The sequence below is a fragment of the Bombina bombina genome, chromosome 1, assembly GCF_027579735.1.
Source record: "Bombina bombina isolate aBomBom1 chromosome 1, aBomBom1.pri, whole genome shotgun sequence".
Lineage (NCBI taxonomy): Eukaryota > Metazoa > Chordata > Amphibia > Anura > Bombinatoridae > Bombina > Bombina bombina.
Genome location: NC_069499.1, coordinates 1,269,178,101 through 1,269,202,444, shown reverse-complemented (window position 1 = coordinate 1,269,202,444; position 24,344 = coordinate 1,269,178,101). Strand labels below are relative to the sequence as shown.

At 39.6% G+C, this 24,344-nt stretch overlaps 1 protein-coding gene across 1 annotated transcript in view; it reads left to right on the top strand.

Annotated features, from left to right (window-relative positions):
• Positions 1–24,344, top strand: part of KLHDC4 (kelch domain containing 4) — a 264,047-nt gene that overhangs the window by 36,717 nt on the left and 202,986 nt on the right. The window lies entirely within an intron of this gene.

The following is a 24,344-nucleotide window of genomic DNA, read 5'->3' as shown; positions in this document are numbered from 1 at the left end:
CTGTGTGGAAATGAAATGGTTAATCCTATGGTTCACACTGCATAGACAGGGTTTTCACAGAGTCCCTTGTCTATGAGTAAGCTCCTGTAGGGGGCGCGAAATGCGTAACATTTACCCTGCATGTTTTAACCTGCCATGTCTGTGTACCTTTTTTAACGTATACCAATACATTTTTGATATTTTTTAACAAGTTTGAGAACGAGTGCCTGCCGCTTCCTTTTGCTCCATGCAATTTTAAGCAACTTTCTAATTTACTCCTATTATCAGATTTTCTTCATTCTCTTGGTATCTTTATTTGAAATGCAAGAATGTAAGTTTAGATGCCTGCCCATTTTTGGTGAACACCCTGGGTTGTTCTTGCTGATTTGTGGATAAATTAATCCACCAATAAAATAGTGCTGTCCAGAGTCCTGACTAATAAAAGAGATTAGATGTCATCTTTTTCAAATAAAGATAGCAAGAGAATGAAGAAAAATTGATAATAGGAGTAAATTAGAAAGTTGCTTAAAATTGCATGCTCTATCTGAATCACGAAAGAAAAAAATTTGGGTTCAGTGTCCCTTTAACTAATTTGGCTAAACAAAATATATATATTTTAAGAAACTTAGACTGTCAGCCCAGCCTACACATGAAAAACTTAAATACTGTCCTCTGTAGCTCACTCGTCATCTTCAGCTTCTTCTTTGTTCATAATCTGGAAAAGAAAAACAAGCTTTCCTGCTTTATCGGGTCCCAAACGATTTCTCAATTTAGAATGAGTCCAAAGGAAGAGAATATTCTTTCAACTCCTGCAGAAGAAGCTACTGCTGTTAAAAGTGAAATCATTACTTGAACAGTCTCTAAATCCAAGTGCTTAAGTGACTTTCACCAGTTCACTGGTGTGACTTTCTTTAAAATATCTTCAGCAGACATATATTTCTTGAATGGTTCCCCCTTAGCTTTGAAGTTTATTATAGTTGGCATTACAGATGGATGATTGATGGATACCCATGTCATAGCTAACTCCTCTTCCCCAGCACTTAAGTTTTGACCCTGATACTGGATATTGACAATATTTGCCAAAAAATGATCTGGAGACAGTGCTTGTCCCATTCTTTTTTTTAATTTTTATTTAAAAAAATCCGATTTAAATAAAAAAAATCAGATTTTTTTTAAAATTTTTTTTTAAAAAAAACATTGCTTTTTATCCACCATGCACACTCCTGAGCGTGCCTGGAGGAACCTGATTTCATCCACTATAAGTTCATTCATACCCATCTGCCCTTCACTTAGCCAAGCAAACCTACTTCTCTTCTCTTATGTCTACTCGCTCCTAAAACCCTAAATGTCTCTTCTATACTTTCAACGCTCTCGTTTACCCACCTGCACCACTCCCTTCATCTGCCTTTAGTGCTTAAGATCTGGCAGACTACTTTTTTAAACAACACATACTATCCGCAACATCTCAACATAAGCCTGCATTTTTCCGTCTCCACCCTTGGTCACCCCCTCTGCCACTCTCTGCATCTTCCCCAAGCACTGAGAATGAAGTGGGTTCCTTATTCTCTTCCTCACGCCTCACTGCCTGACCGCACAACTCTCTCTTCACATCTAATACCTTCTCTGACTTTTACCCTCACCCCATCTCTTACTCACATCTTCAACCTATCCCTTTCTATTGGTTCATTCCCATCTTCTTTCAAACATGTAAAGGTGTCTCCCATCCACAATAAACCCTAACTTGACCCTAATTCTCCTGCAAACTACCGCCCCATGTCGCTGCTTCCACTATCCTCAAAACTCTTGGAAAAACTAGTTTACGACCACCTAACCCACTTCCTGTTTTCCAACTTCTTGCTTGACCCCCCTATAATCTGCCTTCCATTCCCAACACTCAACTGAGACTACCCTCACCCAGACTACTAACGATCTTCTTCAAATATAACCTCTATGTTGATGATACTCAGATCTACATCTCCACCCCTTCTCTCTCTCTCCCTCTGTCCTTTTTCTTGTCTATACAGGGAGTGCAGAATTATTAGGCAAGTTGTATTTTTGAGGATTAATTTTATTATTGAACAACAACCATGTTCTCAATGATCCCAAAAAACTCATTAATATCAAAGCTGAATAGTTTTGGAAGTAGTTTTTAGTTTGTTTTTAGTTATAGCTATTTTATGTTTAAATCTTTTATTAAAGGTATGCAAAGTATAACAGGTAATAACACATCAATGGAGCAGTTGGTACACTGAATAGATTAGAATACAATTTGCTTCAACAATAGAAGCTATACAAATGTTCATTATCATCATGTCTCAAATATCTGATCAAGCCTTGTGTGTTTACAGGTTCCGAGTGGCTCCAAGAAGTGATGTCTCCCAGATACCATTTTACATAAGATAACAGTAAATTATAATAAAAAAAAAAATGAAAAGTCTATAACATTAGTTAACTAGGGATGACTGAAATAGGATCTAAACTAAACTCCTAAAAACCATTCAAATTCTCCAATTAATCAGTGCATAAAAAAAAAGGGGTATCAAAAAGGAAAAAGAAAAAAGGATAAAGGATTGCCGAGAGTCCCCCCTCCACTTCCCTCTACTTGTCAACCCCTAGGTCTCCCTCTCTCTCTACATCTCACGGCCACATCTAGACCCCCGTGGTTGACGCCTTGTTCATTGTCCAGTAAAACCAGACCTTCTCAAATTGTACCTGTGTATCCATCACTTGTGAGGCCGATTCGTACATACGGTATGTTAAGGATATTCTGTTATATATTTCCTCCCATGGAGGAGCTGTGATTTTCCAGTATTTTGCAATACAGGTTCTGGTGACCGTGCAGATGATTTTAATAAATGTGTTTGTTTGTTAAATTGTGAAAGAGGTATATGCAGTAAAGCCTGAGCTGGGGTCAACTGAATGCGCTCCTCCAAGACTGAGCTAAGTAAGCTGGATATTTTAGTCCAGGTTTCTTGTATTGTCTCACATTCCCACCACATATGATAATATGAGCCTACTTCCCCACATCCCCTGTAGCAAAGCCGATTGTGACTAGATGACATGTGTGCAGTTTTAACCGGAGTTAGGTACCATCTAAACATGGTCTTGATTGTGTTTTCTCTCATGTCTGCACTTAGTAGCCCTTTACAAGCTGAATCAAACATGTCATCCCACCATTTTTTATCTTTGTTCAGGTTTATATCTTTCTCCCAGCTCAGGAGCATCTTAGATTTAGGTGAGTTACTAGATGTTTGGATCTGCAAATATAATTTGGATATGGCCCCCTTCGGTCTCTGTGTGGATTTAAGCAGACCCTCCAGCGCAGTGGGTACACTAGGTAGGAGGTCTTTTGTATAATCTTGTATTGTCGAGTTGACTTGCAAATACTGGAACCAATGTAGTTTCATTGAGTCTAGTTGGGTCTGAATCTGGTTGAATGTCTTAGGTTTCTTACCCTCCATCCAATCTGCCACCCTATATAGGCCTTTATTGGCCCATTTATCTAAGGTAAGATGTAGATCTTTAGGAAGTAGGTATCTGATTGGACATACTAATGTTTGGTTAGATAATAGGTTTTGTCTTTTGGTCAAAAAAGACCATATTTGAATAGTATGAGTTGTGGCATGTAGGCCTGGTGTGTCTGTGAGCCCCTTCGTAATGTGTCTATTCCAAAGAATATCGTCAGGATAGGTTGAGTCTCTAAGCCTGGGCCATATGATTCCTTCCAATCTTCCCCCTGTTAATGTCGTCTGGGCTAACCTCGCTGCTCTATAATAGTCTATTATATTAGGGGCTCCTACTCCTCCCAACCCCCGGTGTTTTGTAATAAGTGCGGTTGATATTCGGGCTATTTTATTTCCTCTGATGAAGGCTATTAACTCTTTTTGTAATTTTTGAAGATCATTTATCGGTACATTAATGGGAAGGGTCCTGAATAAATATAGTATCCTGGGTAAAATTGACATTTTGACTGACGCCAATCTGCCCAACCACGAAAAAGTGTGTGTCTTCCATTTGTTTATATTTTTCCTGATCTCTTTGTATATAGGTTCATAATTATATTTATATAGTTGGTTAATCTGGGATGTTAGATTAATTCCTAAATATTTAAGTGAATGAGTGGCCCATCTTAGTTCAAAATTAATTTCTAGGATTTTTTTGGTGTGTTGTGGAAGCCCTAAAGATAGTGCCTCACATTTATCAAGGTTAATTTTATACCCCGAAATAGTTATAGCTATTTTAGGGGGATATCTGTGTGTGCAGGTGACTATTACTGTGCATAATTATTAGGCAACTTAACAAAAAACAAATATATACCCATTTCAATTATTTATTTTTACCAGTGAAACCAATATAACATCTCAATATTCACAAATATACATTTCTGACATTCAAAAACAAAAACAAATCAGTGACCAATATTGCCACCTTTCTTTGCAAGGACACTCAATAGCCTGCCATCCATGGATTCTGTCAGTGTTTTGATCTGTTCACCATCAACATTGCGTGCAGCAGCAACCACAGCCTCCCAGACACTGTTCAGAGAGGTGTACTGTTTTCCCTCCTTGTAAATCTCACATTTGATGATGGACCACAGGTTCTCAATGGGGTTCAGATCAGGTGAACAAGGAGGCCATGTCATTAGATTTTCTTCTTTTATACCCTTTCTTGCCAGCCACGCTGTGGAGTACTTGGACGCGTGTGATGGAGCATTGTCCTGCATGAAAATCATGTTTTTCTTGAAGGATGCAGACTTCTTCCTGTACCACTGCTTGAAGAAGGTGTCTTCCAGAAACTGGCAGTAGGACTGGGAGTTGAGCTTGACTCCATCCTCAACCCGAAAAGGCCCCACAAGCTCATCTTTGATGATACCAGCCCAAACCAGTACTCCACCTCCACCTTGCTGGCGTCTGATTCGGACTGGAGCTCTCTGCCCTTTACCAATCCAGCCACGGGCCCATCCATCTGGCCCATCAAGACTCACTCTCATTTCATCAGTCCATAAAACCTTAGAAAAATCAGTCTTGAGATATTTCTTGGCCCAGTCTTGACGTTTCAGCTTGTGTGTCTTGTTCAGTGGTGGTCGTCTTTCAGCCTTTCTTACCTTGGCCATGTCTCTGAGTATTGCACACCTTGTGCTTTTGGGCACTCCAGTAATGTTGCAGCTCTGAAATATGGCCAAACTGGTGGCAAGTGGCATCTTGGCAGCTGCACGCTTGACTTTTCTCAGTTCATGGGCAGTTATTTTGCGCCTTGGTTTTTCCACACGCTTCTTGCGACCCTGTTGACTATTTTGAATGAAAAGCTTGATTGTTCGATGATCACGCTCAGAAGCATTGCAATTTTAAGAGTGCTGCATCCCTCTGCAAGATATCTCACTATTTTTGACTTTTCTGAGCCTGTCAAGTCCTTCTTTTGACCCATTTTGCCAAAGGAAAGGAAGTTGCCTAATAATTATGCACACCTGATATAGGGTGTTGATGTCATTAGACCACACCCCTTCTCATTACAGAGATGCACATCACCTAATATGCTTAATTGGTAGTAGGCTTTCGAGCCTATACAGCTTAGAGTAAGACAACATGCATAAAGAGGATGATGTGGTCAAAATACTCATTTGCTTAATAATTCTGCACTCCCTGTATGTTTGGTCTTAGCTGTATCAGAGGATACCAGTGAACAAATTTCTTTCATACAGGTGGTTAGAGTCCACAATCCATTACTCCTGGGAATTACTCTTCCCTACCCCAAGAGCCTTATAAAAACCCCTCCCACCTCACCAGTACATCAGTCTTTTTTTTTGCCTCCGATTCTTTAGAGAGAGGGGTTCTCAGATAGAGTTGAGGCTCTTTTCCCCTCAGAGTACAATTTGTTCGTTGGAGGTATGTATTTGGAGTATTGGAAGTGACATATACAGGTGGGAATTTAGTTGCAAGCCTTGCCATGGGGTCGCAGTGACTTGACCTTTGCCTCTGCCTGTTGGTTTGTCAATATACTCCTATTGTGCTGTTATGTTTCAGCACTGATCTTTGCTTCCTACTGGTTTCCTCTAGTAGCAGAATGTCTTTGGGTAAGTGCTATATGTTTTTTTTTTTTTTTTTTTTTATGTTTTATTGAATACTTAAAGGGATATGAAGGCCAAAGTTTTTCTTTTATGATTCAGATAGATCATGTAGCTTTTTAATTTACTCCTATTATCAATTTTTCTTCGTTCTCTTGGTTTTGGTGAATAGGTTAAAGTTATTGATTCCACGTCTTATCCACTCAGACCAAGTGAGTTTTATTAGATGAGAGGCACCTGATAATGTTACATTGTGTACTAGACTTGATTGGTGTAGCCTCTAAAGTTTAAACACTCCCTTTCCTTGGACGCAGAGAAGGCATTTGATCAGGTCTATTGAACATATCTGCAGTTAGTTCTTAAGGAGATGGGTATAGAGTGTTTGGGAGCAGTTGCAGCTATATATTGGAACCCTTCAGTGTTCATAAAAATAGCTGGCTACCGATCCAAAGATGTACACATTAGAAATGGAACGCAGCAAAGCGGTCACTTGTCTTCACTCCTTTTCGACTTACACATAGTACCACTGGCCGCTAGGATAAGGCTAAATAGTGACATCAAAGACATTAGGGTGAGTAAGATGGGACACAAAATTGCATTGTTTGCAGATTATGTTGTTCTTATGATAATCAGACCTTTTTTTGCTGTTGCTTTATTCCATGATACATATTTTCTGAGGCCTCAGGATATAAACTCAATGAGGACAAATTCGAGGGTATAGGAGTGTTTTTTCCTACTCACGCTCAGAAATTGCTGGAGATAAATTTAAATTTCCATTGTGCTAAAAGAGAGGTTAAATATTTAGGTATCAATCTCCAGTAACCTTAGGGATTTAATTAGCTTAAACTATAGACCACAAGTTTCTCATGTCAAACATTTATTAAATAGGGTTGCATTAAACTTTCCCTTTATGGTTGCATTGTAGCTGTCAAAATGACAATCCTTTTAAAAAATGTTGTACCTCTTTAGAGCTCTGCCAATTACTCTATGCTACAAGATCTCTATGCTACAAGATCTTCACTGGGATATTTTGAGTTTTATTAGGGGGCGAGGAAGATCATAAAGTGATGAGACATAGGTTGAGTGGTGGGATTGGACTTTAGACCTAATGTCATACTTTTATGCTGCTAGACTGGCTCAAATGGCTTTGTGACATAATAGAGGAGAGGATATATTATGGGTACTTCTGGAATTTATTATGGTGCCCCAGAGGTTGTTGCCCATAGCATAAACCAGTTCTTGACATATATGTTCAAAATCTAAGCCAACCTAAAAATCTAGGAGCCAGGCATTTTTGTTTTGTTTTGTGTGTGTGTGTATATGTGTGTGTATATGTATGTGTGTGTGAAAGTACACTCAGGCTTTATTACATTTTCATGATTCAGATACATCATGTAATTTTAAACAACTTTCCAATTTACTTCCATTAAAAAAAATGTGCACAGTCTTTTATATTTACACTTTTTTTGAGTCACCAGCTCCTACTGAGCATGTGCAAGAACTCAGACTATACTTATATGCATTTGTGATTGGCTGATTGCTATCACATGGTACGGGGGGAGTGGAAATATATATAACTTTAAAATGTGTTGGAAAAGAATCTACTACTCATTTGAAATTCAGAGTAAATTCTATTGTATTGTCTTGTTATCTTGCATTTGTTGATCATGCAAATCTGCTGTGTTTACTGGTCCTTTAACCACCTAAATCTGTAAGTAAAGGAAGAATCCTTACAAAATATCATCTTTTTTTTTTTTGTGGCAAAAGATTAGACCTGTTTATTGCATCAAGGACCTCTACTGCTTTTTTTATTTTTTTTTTATTACACTTTCACAACTCAATGCATGCCTCTCTTTACTGATGTGACCATACTATTATCCATCACACTTGTAAAATTATTAATACAACCATCAAAACACATTTTCAATTAGAAAAAAGAAAGAAAATATACATACACACACATACACACACATACATATATATATATACATTTATACATTTTTTGAGTGTATTCTTATTTATGGTTTGTATTCAGGGTCTCTTTTGGAGAAAAAAAAGGTGCCGGTTCTCTTTGATAGGTGGGAATTCTTTTGAACACAGAGCCTTAGTTGTATAAAATGTTATCCTCTTACAGTAATAAAATTTAAAAGCAACATGAAAATAAGGAATTATGTTATGATTAATATACTCAATTTTATTATTACACCTAAAAAATGGTAATTCAATTATAATGACAATATTTGTTATTCCTACCTGTGCTGTTTATAGCATCTTTTTCTTGTTGTGGCTTTTGGGACTTGCCCTTTACAGGGTGTTGTCCTTATCAGAGAATTAGTGTTAATACATCAATAACGGATAATTTCCTGCTAGTCTTAAATTAGTTTTTATTTAACAGTTTTTATACAAATATGTTTTAACAGCTTTCTTATGCAAGGCATAACAATTGTCAGTACAAATAAAGAAATTAACAGACACAGAGTGAATATGCATACATACTCTAGCAGTGCACATGCTTAAAGTGCTGTTTGCAGTGCCTGAGATTAAACTGTATTAGTGAACTCATAAACTTGATATATAAGTAGATCAGCATGTACGGATAGCAGTGCAGCTAAATATTATTTATTTATTTTTACAATTGATAGCATAAAAAATCTTTAAAAAAATATAACTTTCTCTTGTAAGGTGTATCCAGTCCACGGATCATCCATTACTTGTGGGATATTCTCATTCCCAACAGGAAGTTGCAAGAGGACACCCACAGCAGAGCTGTCTATATAGCTCCTCCCCTAACTGCCATATCCAGTCATTCTCTTGCAACTCTCAACAAGCATGGAGGTAGTAAGAGGAAAGTGGTGAAATGTAGCTGTTATCTTGCTTCAATCAAAAGTTTGTTATTTTTAAATGGTACCGGAGTTGTACTATTTTGTTCCAGGCAGAAAAATAGAAGAATCTGCCTGTGATTTCTATGATCTTAGCAGGTTGTAACTAAGATCCATTGCTGTTCTCACACATGACTGAAGAGAGATGTAACTTCAGCGGGGGAATGGCGTGCAGGTTATCCTGCTATGAGGTATGTGCAGTTAAAATTATTTTCTAGAAGATGTGAATGCTAGAAAAATGCTGCTGATACCAAATTTATGTAAGGTAAGCCTGAATACAGTGATTTAATAGGACTGGTATCATGCTTACTTTCTGAGGTAATACTCTTTTATATTTACAATATAAAACGTTTGCTGGCATGTTTAAACGTTTTTATATATATTTTGGTGATAAAACTTTATTGGGGCCTAGTTTTTTCCACATGGCTGGCTTAAATTTGCCTAGAAACAGTTTCCTGAGGCTTTCCACTGTGTTACTATGAGTGGGAGGGGCCTAATTTAGCGTTTTTTGGCGCAGTGACTTTTTCAGACTGAGACATCCAGCTTCCCCCAGAGTCCCCTGAATGTATAGGACATCTCTAAAGGGCTCTTAGGCTTTCCAAAATCGTTTGTTGGGGAAGGTAGGCCCACAGCAAGGCTGTGGCAGTTTGGTGTGACTGTTAAAAAAACGTCTATGGTTTTTTTGATCCGTTTTTTTAACTAAGGGGTTAATCATCCATTTGCAAGTGGGTGCAATGCTCTGTTAGCTTATTATACACACTGTAAAAATTTCGTTTGATTTACTGCCTTTTTTCACTGTTTTTCAAATTCTGACAAAATTTGTTTCTCTTAAAGGCACAGTACCGTTTTTATTTTTTGCTTGTTTACGTGATTTAAAGTCTTTTCCAAGCTTGCTGGTCTCATTGCTAGTCTGTACAAACATGTCTGACATAGAGGGAACGCCTTGTTCATTATGTTTAAAAGCCATGGTGGAACCCCCTCTTAGAATGTGTACCAAATGTACTGATTTCACTTTAAGCAATAAAGATCATATTCTGTCTTTAAAAAATGTATCACCAGAGGAATCGGACGAGGGGGAAGTTATGCCGACTAACTCTCCCCACGTGTCAGATCCTTTGAATCCCGCTCAAGGGACTCACGCTCAAATAGCGCTAAGTACATCTAGGGCGCCCATAGCGTTTACTTTACAAGACATGGCGGCAGTCATGGATAATACACTGTCAGCGGTATTAGCCAGACTGCTTGAATTTAGAGGAAAGCGAGATAGCTCTGGAGTTAGACGAAATACAGAGAATACTGACGCTTTAAAGTGAAGCTCAAGTCAGGAGCATTGCTTAACTTTTTCCAATAGCTGACTCAAATTAATAGTTATGTTCATTCATCAATTTATTGATATTTATTGTTAACATTATTTATTTTCACCTTTTAATTCTTCTCCGTTGTCTTCGTATTAACCGCCCGCCATACTCCCGTTATTGAGTGACATTCCTGGTATCCAATATATCGTCTAACCCTGTGGCGTCCAGCCCCTTTTCTCTCGCGTCACTACGAAGTTCTGCGCATGCGTTAAAAAATACACATCATCGTCCTCCTGCTCGTTCACGCTATGCGCATGCGTTGTCCCTTCTCACAATCTCTTGATACATTGTATCCACGACTACGCTCGATCGCAGCAGAGGCAAAATATTTAAAAAAAACGGTAAGACTGATTACGATCTTTCCTGCATATTTTCAAAGCTATTGCGGACATATTCATTGAATACAAAGTAATGATTTTTACTTCAACGCATGCGCTACTGGGTGTACGAAACGCATGCGCATTTAGAAAATACTGTTGTGCACGAGCGTAGTCCGCTTGTAGGAACTACAGCGACGTCACAACAGATAAGGAAGTGTGGTAGGAGCGGAGCGAATAGCGAGACCGGAGGTATTATATATATAAATTTTTTGTGAAAACGAATAATTTTATATAAATATAAACTTAGCGACTGTAATATTTGTATTTTAAGGTTTGCAGTGGTGTATTGCAATTTGCAAAAATTGACCTTCACTTTAAGAGCTCTGTCTGATACTGCCTCACAATATGCAGAAGCTGAAGGAGAGCTTCTTTCAGTGGGTGATGTTTCTGACTCAGGGAAGATGATGCAACCTGATTCTGATATCTCTACATTTAAATTTAAGCTTGAACACCTCCTCGTGTTACTCAGGGAGGTTTTAGCTGCTCTGAATGACTGTGATACAATTGCAGTGCCAGAGAAATTGTGTAGACTGGATAAATACTATGCAGTGCCGGTGTGTACTGATGTTTTTCCAATACCTAAAAGGTTTACAGAAATTATTACTAAGGAATGGGATAGACCAGGTGTGCCGTTCTCTCCCCCTCCTATTTTTAAAAAAATGTTTCCAATAGACGCCACCACATGGGACTTATGGCAGACAGTTCCTAAGGTGGAGGGAGCAGTTTCTACTCTAGCAAAGCGTACTACTATCCCTGTCGAGGACAGTTGTGCTTTCTTAGATCCAATGGATCAAAAGTTAGAGGGTTACCTTAAGAAAATGTTTATTCAACAAGGTTTTATCCTACAGCCCCTTGCATGGATTGCTCCTGTCACTGCTGCTGCGGCGTTCTGGTTTGAGTCTCTGGAAGAGGCTTTACAGGTAGCGACTCCATTGGATGACATACTTGACAAGCTTAGAGCACTTAAGCTAGCCAATTCTTTTGTTTCTGATGCCATTGTTCATTTGACTAAACTAACGGCTAAGAATTCTGGTTTTGCTATCCAGGCGCGCAGAGCGCTATGGCTGAAATCATGATCAGCTGACGTTACTTCAAAGTCTAAGCTGCTTAACATTCCCTTCAAGGGGCAGACCCTATTCGGGCCTGGTTTGAAGGAGATAATTTCTGATATCACTGGAGGAAAAGGTCATGCCCTTCCTCAGGATAGGTCCAAATCAAGGGCCAAACAGTCTAATTTTCGTGCCTTTCGAAACTTCAAGGCAAGTGCGGCATCAACTTCCTCTAATGCAAAACAAGAGGGAACTTTTGCTCAGTCCAAGACGGTCTGGAGACCAAACCAGACCTGCAACAAAGGTAAACAGGCCAAAAAACCTCCTGCTGCCTCTAAGACAGCATGAAGGAACGGCCCCCTATCCGGTAACGGATCTAGTAGGGGGCAGACTTTCGCTCTTCGCCCAGGCGTGGGCAAGAGATGTCCAGGATCCCTGGGCATTGGAAATTATATCCCAGGGATATCTTCTGGACTTCAAGGCTTCTCCCCCAAAAGGGAGATTTCACCTTTCACAATTATCTGCAAACCAGATAAAGAGAGAGGCATTCTTACACTGTGTACAAGACCTCCTAGTTATGGGAGTGATCCATCCAGTTCAAAAGGAGGAACAGGGACAGGGATTTTACTCAAATCTGTTTGTGGTTCCCAAAAAAGAGGGAACCTTCAGACCAATTTTGGATCTAAAGATCTTAAACAAATTCCTCAGAGTTCCATCATTCAAGATGGAGACTATTCGTACCATCCTACCTATGATCCAGGAGGGTCAATACATGACTACAGTGGATCTAAAGGATGCTTATCTTCACATTCCGATACACAAAGATCATCATCGGTTTCTCAGGTTTGCCTTCCTAGACAGGCATTACCAGTTTGTAGCTCTTCCCTTTGGGTTAGCTACAGCCCCAAGAATTTTTACGAAGGATCTGGGGTCGCTTCTGGCAGTCCTTAGGCCGCGGGGCATAGCAGTCTCATACGGACATAGTGTTGGCATTTCTGAGGTCGCATGGGTGGAAGGTGAACGAGGAAAAGAGTTCTCTATCCCCCCTCACAAGAGTTTTCTTCCTGGGGACTCTGATAGATTCTGTAGAAATGAAAATTTACCTGACTGAGTCCAGGTTATCAAAACTTCTAAATTCCTGCCGTGTTCTTTATTCCATTCCTCGTCCTTTGGTGGCTCAGTGCATGGAAGTAATCGGCTTAATGGTAGCAGCAATGGACAAAGTGCCGTTTGCACGCCTACATCTCAGACCGCTGCAACTCTGCATGCTCAGTCAGTGGAATGGGGATTACACAGATTTGTCCCCTCTCCTAAATCTGGATCAAGAGACCAGGGATTCTCTTCTCTGGTGGCTATCTCGGGTCAATCTGTCCAAAGGTATGACCTTTCGCAGGCCAGATTGGACAATTGTACCGACAGATGCCAGCCTTCTAGGTTGGGGTGCAGTCTGGAACTCCCTGAAGGCTCAAGGATCGTGGACTCAGGAGGAGTCACTCATTCCAATAAATATTCTGGAACTGAGAGCGATATTCAATGCTCTTCAGGCTTGGCCTCAGTTAGCAACTCTGAGGTTCATCAGATTTCAGTCAGACAGCATCACGACTGTGGCTTACATCAACCATCAAGGGGGAACAAGGAGTTCCCTAGCGATGTTAGAAGTCTCAAGGATAATTCGCTGGGCAGAGATTCACTCTTGCCACCTATCAGCTATCCATTTCCCGGGTGTAGAGAACTGGGAGGCGGATTTTCTAAGTCGTCAGACTTTTCATCCGGGGGAGTGGGAACTCCATCCGGAGGTGTTTGCACAATTGATTCATCGTTGGGGCAAACCAGAACTGGATCTCATGGCGTCTCGCCAGAACGCCAAGCTTCCTTGTTACGGATCCAGGTCCAGGGATCCCAAGGCGACGCTGATAGATGCTCTAGCAGCGCCCTGGTCTTTCAACCTGGCTTATGTGTTTCCACCGTTTCCTCTGCTCCCTCGTCTGATTGCCAAGATCAAGCAGGAGAGAGCATCGGTGATCTTGATAGCGCCTGCGTGGCCATGCAGGACCTGGTATGCAGATCTAGTGGAAAATTTACCCTAAGATATGGCGTAAATATCTTTATTGGTGTGAATCCAAGGGTTACTCATGGAGTAAGGTCAGGATTCCCAGGATATTATCCTTTCTCCAAGAAGGATTGGAAAAAGGATTGTCAGCTAGTTCCTTAAAGGGACAGATTTCTGCTCTGTCCTTTTGCACAAGCGTCTGGCGGATGTTCCAGACGTTCAGGCATTTTGTCAGGCTTTAGTTAGAATCAAGCCTGTGTTTAAACCTGTTGCTCCGCCATGGAGCTTAAATCTGGTTCTTAAGGTTCTTCAAGGAGTTCCGTTTGAACCTCTTCATTCCATAGATATAAAACTTTTATCTTGGAAAGTTCTGTTTTTGGTAGCTATTTCCTCGGCTCGTAGAGTCTCCGAGTTATCTGCTTTACAATGTGATTCTCCTTATCTGATCTTCCATGCGGATAAGGTAGTCCTGCGTACCAAACCTGGGTTTTTACCTAAGGTGGTATCTAATAAGAATATCAATCAAGAGATTGTTGTTCCATCTTTGTGTCCTAATCCTTCTTCAAAGAAGGATCTTCTATTACACAATATGGATGTGGTTCGTGCTTTAAAGTTTTACTTACAAGCTACTAAAGATTTTCGTCAAACATCTGCTTTGTTTGTTGTCTACTCTGGACAGAGGAGAGGTCAAAAGGCTTCGGCAACCTCTCTTTCTTTTTGGCTAAGAAGCATAATCCGCTTAGCCTATGAGACTGCTGGCCAGCAGCCTCCAGAAAGGATTACAGCTCATTCTACTAGAGCTGTGGCTTCCACATGGGCCTTTAAAAGTGAGGCTTCTGTTGAACAGATTTGCAAGGTGGCGACTTGGTCTTCGCTTCATACTTTTTCAAAATTCTACAAATTTGATACTTTTGCTTCTTCTGAGGCTTTTTTTGGGAGAAAGGTTTTATAGGCAGTGGTACCTTCCGTTTAAGTACCTGCCTTGTCCCTCCCTTCATCCGTGTACTTTAGCTTTGGTATTGGTATCCCACAAGTAATGGATGATCCGTGGACTGGATACACCTTACAAGAGAAAACATAATTTATGCTTACCTGATAAATTTATTTCTCTTCTGGTGTATCCAGTCCACGGCCCGCCCTGTCATTTTAAGGCAGGTATTTTTTAACTTTAAACTACAGTCACCACTGCACCCTATGGTTTCTCCTTTCTCTGCTTGTTTTCGGTCGAATGACTGGATATGGCAGTTAGGGGAGGAGCTATATAGACAGCTCTGCTGTGGGTGTCCTCTTGCAACTTCCTGTTGGGAATGAGAATATCCCACAAGTAATGGATGATCTGTGGACTGGATACACCACAAGAGAAATAAATTTTTATCAGGTAAGCATAAATTATGTTTTTCTAAGCATTTTCTATGTCATTTTGAGAACTGGGCTTGAAGCTCAGATCCTCTTCTTTCATTACTAAAATACAATCAAATGAACTCAGTCCTGATCTGAATGGCACCTTATGATGTGCTAGCTTTAAATGTACTGACTGCACTCAATCTCATGCCACGGATCCTCCTCCGTAAACCTGTGCTCTGGCTGCGTCAGTGGCCTTTACCCAGGGTTGAACGCTACTTTTCTTCACTGCATGCGGCAACCCAGCCTATCCTGCCCTCCCAGCAGTTAGACAGCAGCAATCTCGTCACGGACGGTCCCTCAGCACACCTGCTGCTTATGATTGTTTTCCCCAATGCTGCCTCAGCGCTTGTAGTAACGAGAGAGCTAGCTGGGGTATAGTCACACACTGTTGGCTGCTCAGTCACAGGAAGCACCGCAGTTGGACACGGGGAGGTAAAAAACCTCATTCCTCTTGAGTCAGTGAGCCGTAGCACTACCTACCCGGACAGGAAAACTGTCTTTAGAACCCACCTGAGCTAAGAGACAACAGTGAGAGTTCCAAAGCTTACCACATCTGTACTGTTCACTGCCACTGACTCTGAGAGAGGAGCCTGGTAACAGTTGCCACCTGCGATCACGTGCGCTAAATATGGCTCGTGTCACGTGCAGATCGCAGGACTGTTATTAGGGGAAATATCACATGACCACAGTGACTTAAAGGGACATTATACACTAGATTTTTCTTTGCATTAATGTTTTGTAGATGATCCGTTTATACAGCCAATACAGTTTTTGATTTGTAAAAAAGTATAGTTTTGCTTATTTTTAAATAACATTGAGCTGATTTTCAGACTCCTAACCAAGCCCCAACATTTTATGAGAATACTGACGTACACCTACTCCAGCTTGCTCCTGTTTGTGTAAAGGGTCTTTTCATATGCAAAAGAAGGGGGAGGGGGGAAATGTCTTATTTCCCGCTTGCAGTGGGCTTTCCAGCTACCTTTTCAACAGAGCTAAACTGGGAGCTTCTAAGTAAGTTTTTAAAAGGTTTTATACTGGATTTTTAGATCAGTATCTGTGCATCTTATTCTTTATAGTAGTGTCTATTACACGCAGTTATATAAAAATGGGTGTATTCTGCCCTTTTAAGGACGGTAACTCTGACCTAATAGGAAGTAGTTTTGTTTCTTTTTTTTTTTTTTTAAACTCCAGTCCAGGCTAGGTACAATGCGGGATAGACTGCCCACTGTGCTGCTTTCTCAGTCTTCAATGACAGCTTTGTGTTCTGACACTCTTACGGCCACAAAAAAGCTTGCGCGCATGCTCAATAGCCCCTGCACATCTGACCTTGCCGTAGCCGCAAGTAAACTAGTGTAGATCAAGTGACAGTAGGTAAGGGACAATCATGGAAAGAAAACTGAGGCGCCAGACATAATTTTTAAGCTCCCGGGATAATTGAGCACTATTTCACTTTGGGACAAAATCATAGGCAAACACACTTTGTGTGGAGCTGGTATACGTCCGTCCCCGTTCTCTGTATTGGCAAATCCTGATTCTGAAGTTTGTACAGACCAAATGGAGTAGTAGGGGGCTTTATAGAACAAGAAATGTTTCTCTTACTTGGTGTATTCAGTCCATGGCTTCATCCTTACTTGTGGGATATTCTCAATCCCTACAGGAAGTGGCAAAATGTTTTCGGCAACAGCTCCTTTATTACTTTTAAACAGTACTTGGATTTAGAACCGTCAGTCCAGGTATGTTGATTTCAATACCTTAAAGTTAGACCCTTAGTGCAGAACAACGTGGGATTCACTTATAACTCTTGAAATACCTACTTTGACACATTATGTTTGGCTAAACATAGTTGGGGGGGGGGGCATTGGGAAGCTATACGCTTTGCTTATCTCTCCTTGAACTAGATTGAACTCTAGTTGTATGAATAAATGGGAGATAGGTTTATGTAGAGGATATACACCTTTAACATGGAACCATACACTGAAACAGGTAATCTCATTTACCTGTTGTGGTAATCTGCAGGAGTATTTTAGTAAGACTGCGATTAGATTGTACTTTACTCTTTTTTTTTTTTTTTTTTTTTTTTTTTTTCACCAAGGGTGCTTTACAGAGAGAGGTTGTGCCCTTATGTCAGGGAATTATGTGAGGAAGTATTTACTCTGGTTTTATGTTTTTTTGATAGATAGATAGATAGATGCAATTGTCCCCAGAGACTGTTATTGTACAACTCACTAAAATAAAAAATCTTAACACTCTAATAAGCTTTTAGCTAATATTTGCACAGCTGTTACAATCTGTATAGTGAAATTTTTGAAAACCTAGTTTTCATATTCTAGATAAAGTCAATTACCTTTTCAATATGTCTAGTCTTGCAGCTGATATTTTAGACACAAAGAAACATTTCTTGCAGTTTGGGAACTCTGGATTAATTTATATGGAATTTAGGAGCAGGGGTTAAAGTGAAAATTAACTTTGATCAGTTCTAATGAAATTTTGTGTTTATCTCAAAAAATAAATTGCAGTTTCATTCATCAATACTTTTACTTCTACATCGTTCCTTAGATATATCAATTCTTTCTTTGTAATTTCGCTATCGGTAAATCAACCCCGTTTTTTTTCTTTTTTCGCTAGCCAATTGACTTTTTGGCCATTAGGCGGCCGTCAATTGACGTCAGCAGTTACTGTGACAATATGCGCATGCGCCAGTATTCTCTGTTTACATCGGCAAAGTGAGCGTGGCCCCGTTTCGCGCATGCGCACTGCAAATATTATTTAAGCACTGTTAGGTAACAGCAATTCCACGACAATCTGCAACCGTATACAATCGGCTATACAATCGGCTTCTTTAATGGCATTAAATGATTTACCCCACACTAGATCTTGTTACTTCATTTGTGCAAGAAACGTCACACTATATTGCGGACGAATGACGCATGCGCTGAAATCGACAATGGACTTGTTTAAAGTTTTGGATAGTCATCGTGCACGAGCCTACTAGACACGTATAGAGCGGGTGGGACCGCTCTATACGTCACTGGATCAAAAACCAGGAATTAACTAATGGGAGGAGAATAGAAGGGAACGGTAAGCAAAAAAGACAGTATAAAATAATAAAAATAAAAAGTGATTGCGAAAAATTAATATAGCGACTAGATATTTAATATGCATAGAAGTGTAAAAATGAAATATGAAGGCTCTAACTTAACCTTCACTTTAAGTATTGAAACAAAGTTTTGGCATTCTTTGGACGAGGAACACTGGGATGTAGCCTTGTTGAAAGGAGCAAGACCCACACAGACAAGTTTATTACTTGAACTGAGACTCAGAAGTTAGCTGATGAGGTGTATATTATTATAAAAAATGTTCCCATCACCTTCAAGTTGAGGGTTCTGATGACTTAAGTTAACTTGTTGAGTAGATTTGTCACTACTCCTTAAAATCTGTTACTTTCATGTTCTATTATGTACAACGACTCTTCATATATGAACCTGTATTTTTACTTTTCTGGAATCCTGCTGTCACATTTACTTTATCAGATGTACTGCACTGTTTTAGAGTTTGTATTCAATATGATGGCTACGTTTTTTTTCTTGATTGTCTTTTCTTTGTTGTAAGAAAATTAAAACGTATGAATTAAAATGAAATAAAAAAGGCAATATAAATGATGATCTAGTATTTGTTGTCAATTTCCCTTTAATTATTTTCAAGAACAGCAGCTCTGAATTAATGAAATGTTCAGAGTGGTCTGATAATACGTAGAAGTTGTTTTTTTGGTAAGGCGTCTCTGCAAATTAGTTACTGTGCAGTATGGAGACTGGCTGTCCTCCCGCTCCCAAAGGATGTGTGACAGGTTAATATGAGGGTAGAGAATCTGGCAGGGCTGTAGGGGGATCTCCTCCCTCCCCTTGTCACACGGAACTCTAGCTATTAATGAGTGGGAGCCCTGATTGCTGAGCCAGGAGAGAACTGTGGGCGTCTGGAGCAGTTACAGTCAGTTTGTGGACTTTTAATATTAACAAAATAGATAGATGTGGAGAGAGTTTTTGTTTTTCCTCCAGGTCATGGATGCCAGCACTTTTCCCTAGCATTGCTAGAGGGTACAGGTGCTGCAGACCTCTTGGCAATGCAAGGGTTAGTCCAACCATTTCATTAGTCTGGCAGTGAAGTTGTTAAGCTGCAGTTGAAAAAATGTGGGGGATGTTCATTTCCATTCTGTGGAGGCTGTTTGCAGATTAATCAGATTGCTGATTTCAGTGTTTAAAATGGTAAAATTTGTTTCTGCTGTAGCAGAACTTTAGGGAGTGTTCAGTGACTAGTGCAATAAAGCTTCCACCACAAGGCTACAGAATGAAGAAGTGCCCATATCCTTATTATTGATAAATATGGGTTAGTAAGTCACTTGCTCAGCTGTAGGCCTGCAGGTGGCAGCTGCAGACATTCCATACACATCTATAGAGACATGGTATGGCAATAGTTATATTATATAATAGTGTGTATATGTACACAAGCAATAACTCACAGCCACTTGCCTTTATTTCGTGTTATTGGTGTCAGGGCTTATAGGAGGAGTTGGGAGCATACTTACATTGTCATCCCTGACATTTATAAGGAATATTTGAGTGGTTAGATTTGATTGGGTGGTGTAATATTTAAAAAAAAAAAAAAAAAAAACATATGTTGATAGCTCTCCTGGTATTTTCCACATATATTATGGAACATATTGTGTGCACCCTAAGTGACGGTAAATGCTGGTATAGGCCTGTTTCTAAACACTCTGTATGAGTAAATACTATTTGGATATGAGAGTCTAATTTCAGAATTTGTTTTTTAAAGTTTGATTTGGAAATTTCAAGTTTTTTTTGTCCCAAATAATATATTGAGTTATATAGGGAGATACATTTGTAAGTGTGAAAAGTAAATAAAATAAATCTATATAGGGTCCAAACAAGAAACCTTTTTGCAAAAGCATTCATTTGCTTTAAAAGTAAATACCTAGTAATTACAATACATTTCTGCTGTGCTGCTATAGAATAATCTATTAGCCAAGTCTTAATTTTTTAATACAGATTCATATTTTGTTTCTTTGCTGCAATTGTTTTTCAATAATCAGACTCCACCCACCATTTGCATTATATGGAGGGGCCAGTCTGGGCTTTAGTTTGCAGACGACAAGGCTTGTTATAGTCATATAGTTGGTATAAGTATGTTGTTTTTCAGTTATCTGTTAAAGTTTTCTAGGCATATATATGTAGTAGGGTTAGCCTTAAGAAAGGAGCAGTTCTGAGTGTTGGAAAATCCTCAATTTTCAGAGCTAAATGAAATGAAAATGGGACAAAATAAATAATGAAAGTATACTGCAAAGTTGTTTCATTATGGTTCCCTAAACAGTATATCTAAAATGTCTCTTTTAACTCTTTTAATGATATTTAACCCCTTAATGACAAGTGACGTACCAGGTACGTCCTGCAAAAACTTGCAGTTAGTGACAATGGACGTACCTGGTACGTCACTTGTCTAAGAGAGTGCTGGAAGCGATCGCAATCGCTTCCAGCAGCTCTCAGGGTATTGCAGTGATGCCTCGATATTGAGGCATCCTGCAATACCCTTAGAAAGCATCCGATGCAGAGAGAGCCACTCTGTGGCCCTCTCTGCACCGGTAGCGATGCGGCCGTTCGTTGGTGGGTGGGAGCTTACAGGGAGGAGGGTGGGCGGCCCATCGCTACCCGGCATCCGGTTCCTTCAAGTGTATTGTGCACGCCGGATGCCGGGAGCGTGCGGGGGCTGCGTGCACGCGCGTGTGTGTGCGCGCGCGCGCAGCAATCACTGGCACTGCCACCAATGAATTTAGGTAAGGATCTGGATAAGGATCTGGATCTGGATCTGGATCTGGGGGGGGTGGTTGGGGCAGCTACACTTGATCACGATCTGGATCTGGGAGGGGTGGGGGGGGGTGGTTGGGGCAGCTACACTACAGAAAAAATAAAACATGTCACAAAACAAAACACTTTTTGGGGGGGGAAAACTGGGTACTGGCAGACAGCTGCCAGTACCCAAGATGGTGGCAATTAGGTAGGTGGGGAGGGTTAGAGAGGTGTTTGGGGGGGATCAGGGAGGTTGGGGGTTAAGGCAGGGGTCCATCACAGCTGAATAATTTAAAAACAAAAAAACAAAAAAAAAACACCTTTTATTTTAGTACTGGCAGACTTTCTGCCAGTACTTAAGATGGCGGGGACAATTGTGGGGTGGGGGAGGGAAGAGAGCTGTCTGGGAGGGATCAGGGGGTGGGATGTGTCAGGTGGGAGGTTGATCTCTACACTAAAGCTAAAATTAACCCTGCAAGCTCTCTACAAGCTACCTAATTAACCCCTTCACTGCTGGGCTTAATACAAGTGTGGTGCGCAGCAGCATTTAGCGGCCTCCTAATTGCCAAAAAGCAACGCCAAAGCCATATATGTCTGCTATTTATGAACAAAGGAGATCCCAGAGAAGCATTTACAACCATTTGTGCCATAATTGCACAAGCTGTTTGTAAATAATTTAAGTGAGAAACCTAAAATTGTGAAAAATGTCACTTTTTTTTTTATTTGCTCGCATTTGGCGGTGAAATGGTGGCATGAAATATACCAAAATGGGCCTAGATCAATACTTTGGGTTGTCTACTACACTACACTAAAGCTAAAATTAACCCTTCAAGGTCCCTACAAGATCCCTAATTAACCCCTTCACTGCTGGGCATAATACACGTGTGGTGCGCAGCTGCATTTAGCGGCCTTCTAATTACCAAAAAGCAACGCCAAAGCCATATATGTCTGCTATTTCTGAACAAAGGGGATCCCAGTGAAGCATTTACAACCATTTGTGCCATAATTGCACAAACTGTTTGTAAATAATTTCAGTGAGAAACCTAAAGTTTGTGACAAAATTTGTGAAAAAGTGAACAATTTTTTTTATTTGCTCGCATTTGGCAGTGAAATGGTGGCATGAAATATACCAAAATGGGCCTAGATCAATACTTTGGGTTGTCTTCTAAAAAAAAATATATACATGTCAAGGGATATTCAGGGATTCCGGACAGATATCAGTGTTCCAATGTAACTAGCGCTAATTTTGAAAAAAAGTGGTTTAGAAATAGCAAAGTTCTACTTGTACTTATTGCCCTATAACTTGCAAAAAAAGCAAACAACATGTAACCATTGGGTATTTCTAAACTCAGGACAAAATTTAGAAACTATTTAGCATGGGTGTTTTTTGGTGGTTGTAGATGTGTAACATATTTTGGAGGTCAAAGTTAGAAAAAGTGTGTTTTTTTCCATTTTTTCCTCATATTTTATATATTTTTTATATTAAATTATAAGATGTGATGAAAAAAATGGTATCTTTAGAAAGTCCATTTAATGGCGAGAAAAACGGTATATAATATGTGTGGGTACAGTAAATGAGTAAGAGGAAAATTACAGCTAAACACAAACACTGCAGAAATGTAAAAATAGCCATTGTCATTAAGGGTAAGAAAACTGAAAAATGGTCCGGTCATTAAGGGGTTAAAAGATGTTGGTGTGCACTTAAAAATGCCACTTTTGTGTACTTTTTAACTGTGTTGTCAGGGTGCATTTGATTTAAAGGACCAGTCAACACAGTAGATTTGCATAATCAACAAATGCAAGATGACAAGACAATGTAATTGCACTTAGTCTGAACTTCAAATGAGTAGTAGGTTTTTTTTCTGACAATTTAAAAAGTTATGTCTATTTCCACTCCCCCTGTACCATGTGACAGCCATCAGCCAATCACAAATGCATACACGTACCATGTGACAGCCATCAGCCATTCACAAATGCATACACACTTATTCTTGCACATGCTCAGTAGGAGCTGATGACTCAAAGTTTAAATATAAAAAGACTGTGAACATTTAGTTAATGGAAGTAAATTGGAAAGTTGTTTAAAATGGCATGCTGTATCTGAATAATGAACGTTTAATTTTGATTGAGTGTCCCTTTAAATCACTAGTCAGTAAGACTGTATTTAAAGCATGTTTTTTTGCATAAAGGCTCATTTTTGCTGGTTGCTATAATCTTATAGGGACATAAAACCCCACATTTTTCTTTCGTGATTCAGATAGAGCATAGAATTTTAAACAGCTTTCCGATTTACTTGATCAGATTTAGTTTTCTTGTTATCCTTTGTTGAAAAGCAGGGACGTAAGACCATGAGCCGGCACATGTCCGCAACACTATATGGAAGCAGTTAACAACAATATTATTCATTAGTAAGAACACTAGATTGCAGCACTATTTCCTGTCATGTAGTACTGCAGACATGTGCACAATACCTGTCTAGATGTCTCTAACAAAGAATAACATGAGAACAACAGAAATTTGATAATATAAGTGAATTTGAAACTTTTTTAAAAATTGCATTCTCTATCTGAATCATGAAAGAAAAATGTGGGTTTCATGTCCCTTTTAATATGTACAACCAGATGAAGGTTTCATTTTCAGAATACCTTTTCAGATGACTTTTACAGTTATAACACAAAATGTAAAACTTATCCTTATTTTAGTATATATAGCGTTTGGACTATAATGTATCTTAAATAGAAAACTATCTTTAGATAGATTTTTCCTCAAAAGCATTTTATTTAAAAAAACAAAACAGATTTAACCCCTTAATGGTACGTCACTGTTTTTTCTATGAGGGTGACTCAATGGCGGCGAGACTGCGCTATTTTAGCAAGCCTGCAGGTGGTGTGGTCTTGTGCATCTCGCGGCAAGACCCACACTATTATACCCAGACAATCCTTTAACGACCAGCGATGTACAAGGTAATGGTCATTAAGGGGTTACATTTACTTAAATCAGATTTAATTAATAAATTTCTACCTTTTTTTCCTTCTATTATCCCTGGTATTTTTTTGTAAATGTCATAGAGTACAACACTTTATATTAAATTGCCATGGTTGGGTCAGGGATTCTGAAATTGTAAACTTGTGAGATTTGTTTCGGGGGATTTATGGAGTGGGATCAGAGGGTATCCCTTGCTGTTTACCACATGCAGGAGCAGGTAGGATAATGTGGGTGTTTTCCAGTTTGCTGGTTATCTGTGCTGCATTTCCTCTCTACTGTAGCCTGTGCTCATCTAGAATGATATTGTTTGTGAATATTGCCTTTTCTAACCTTTAAAAATGTTT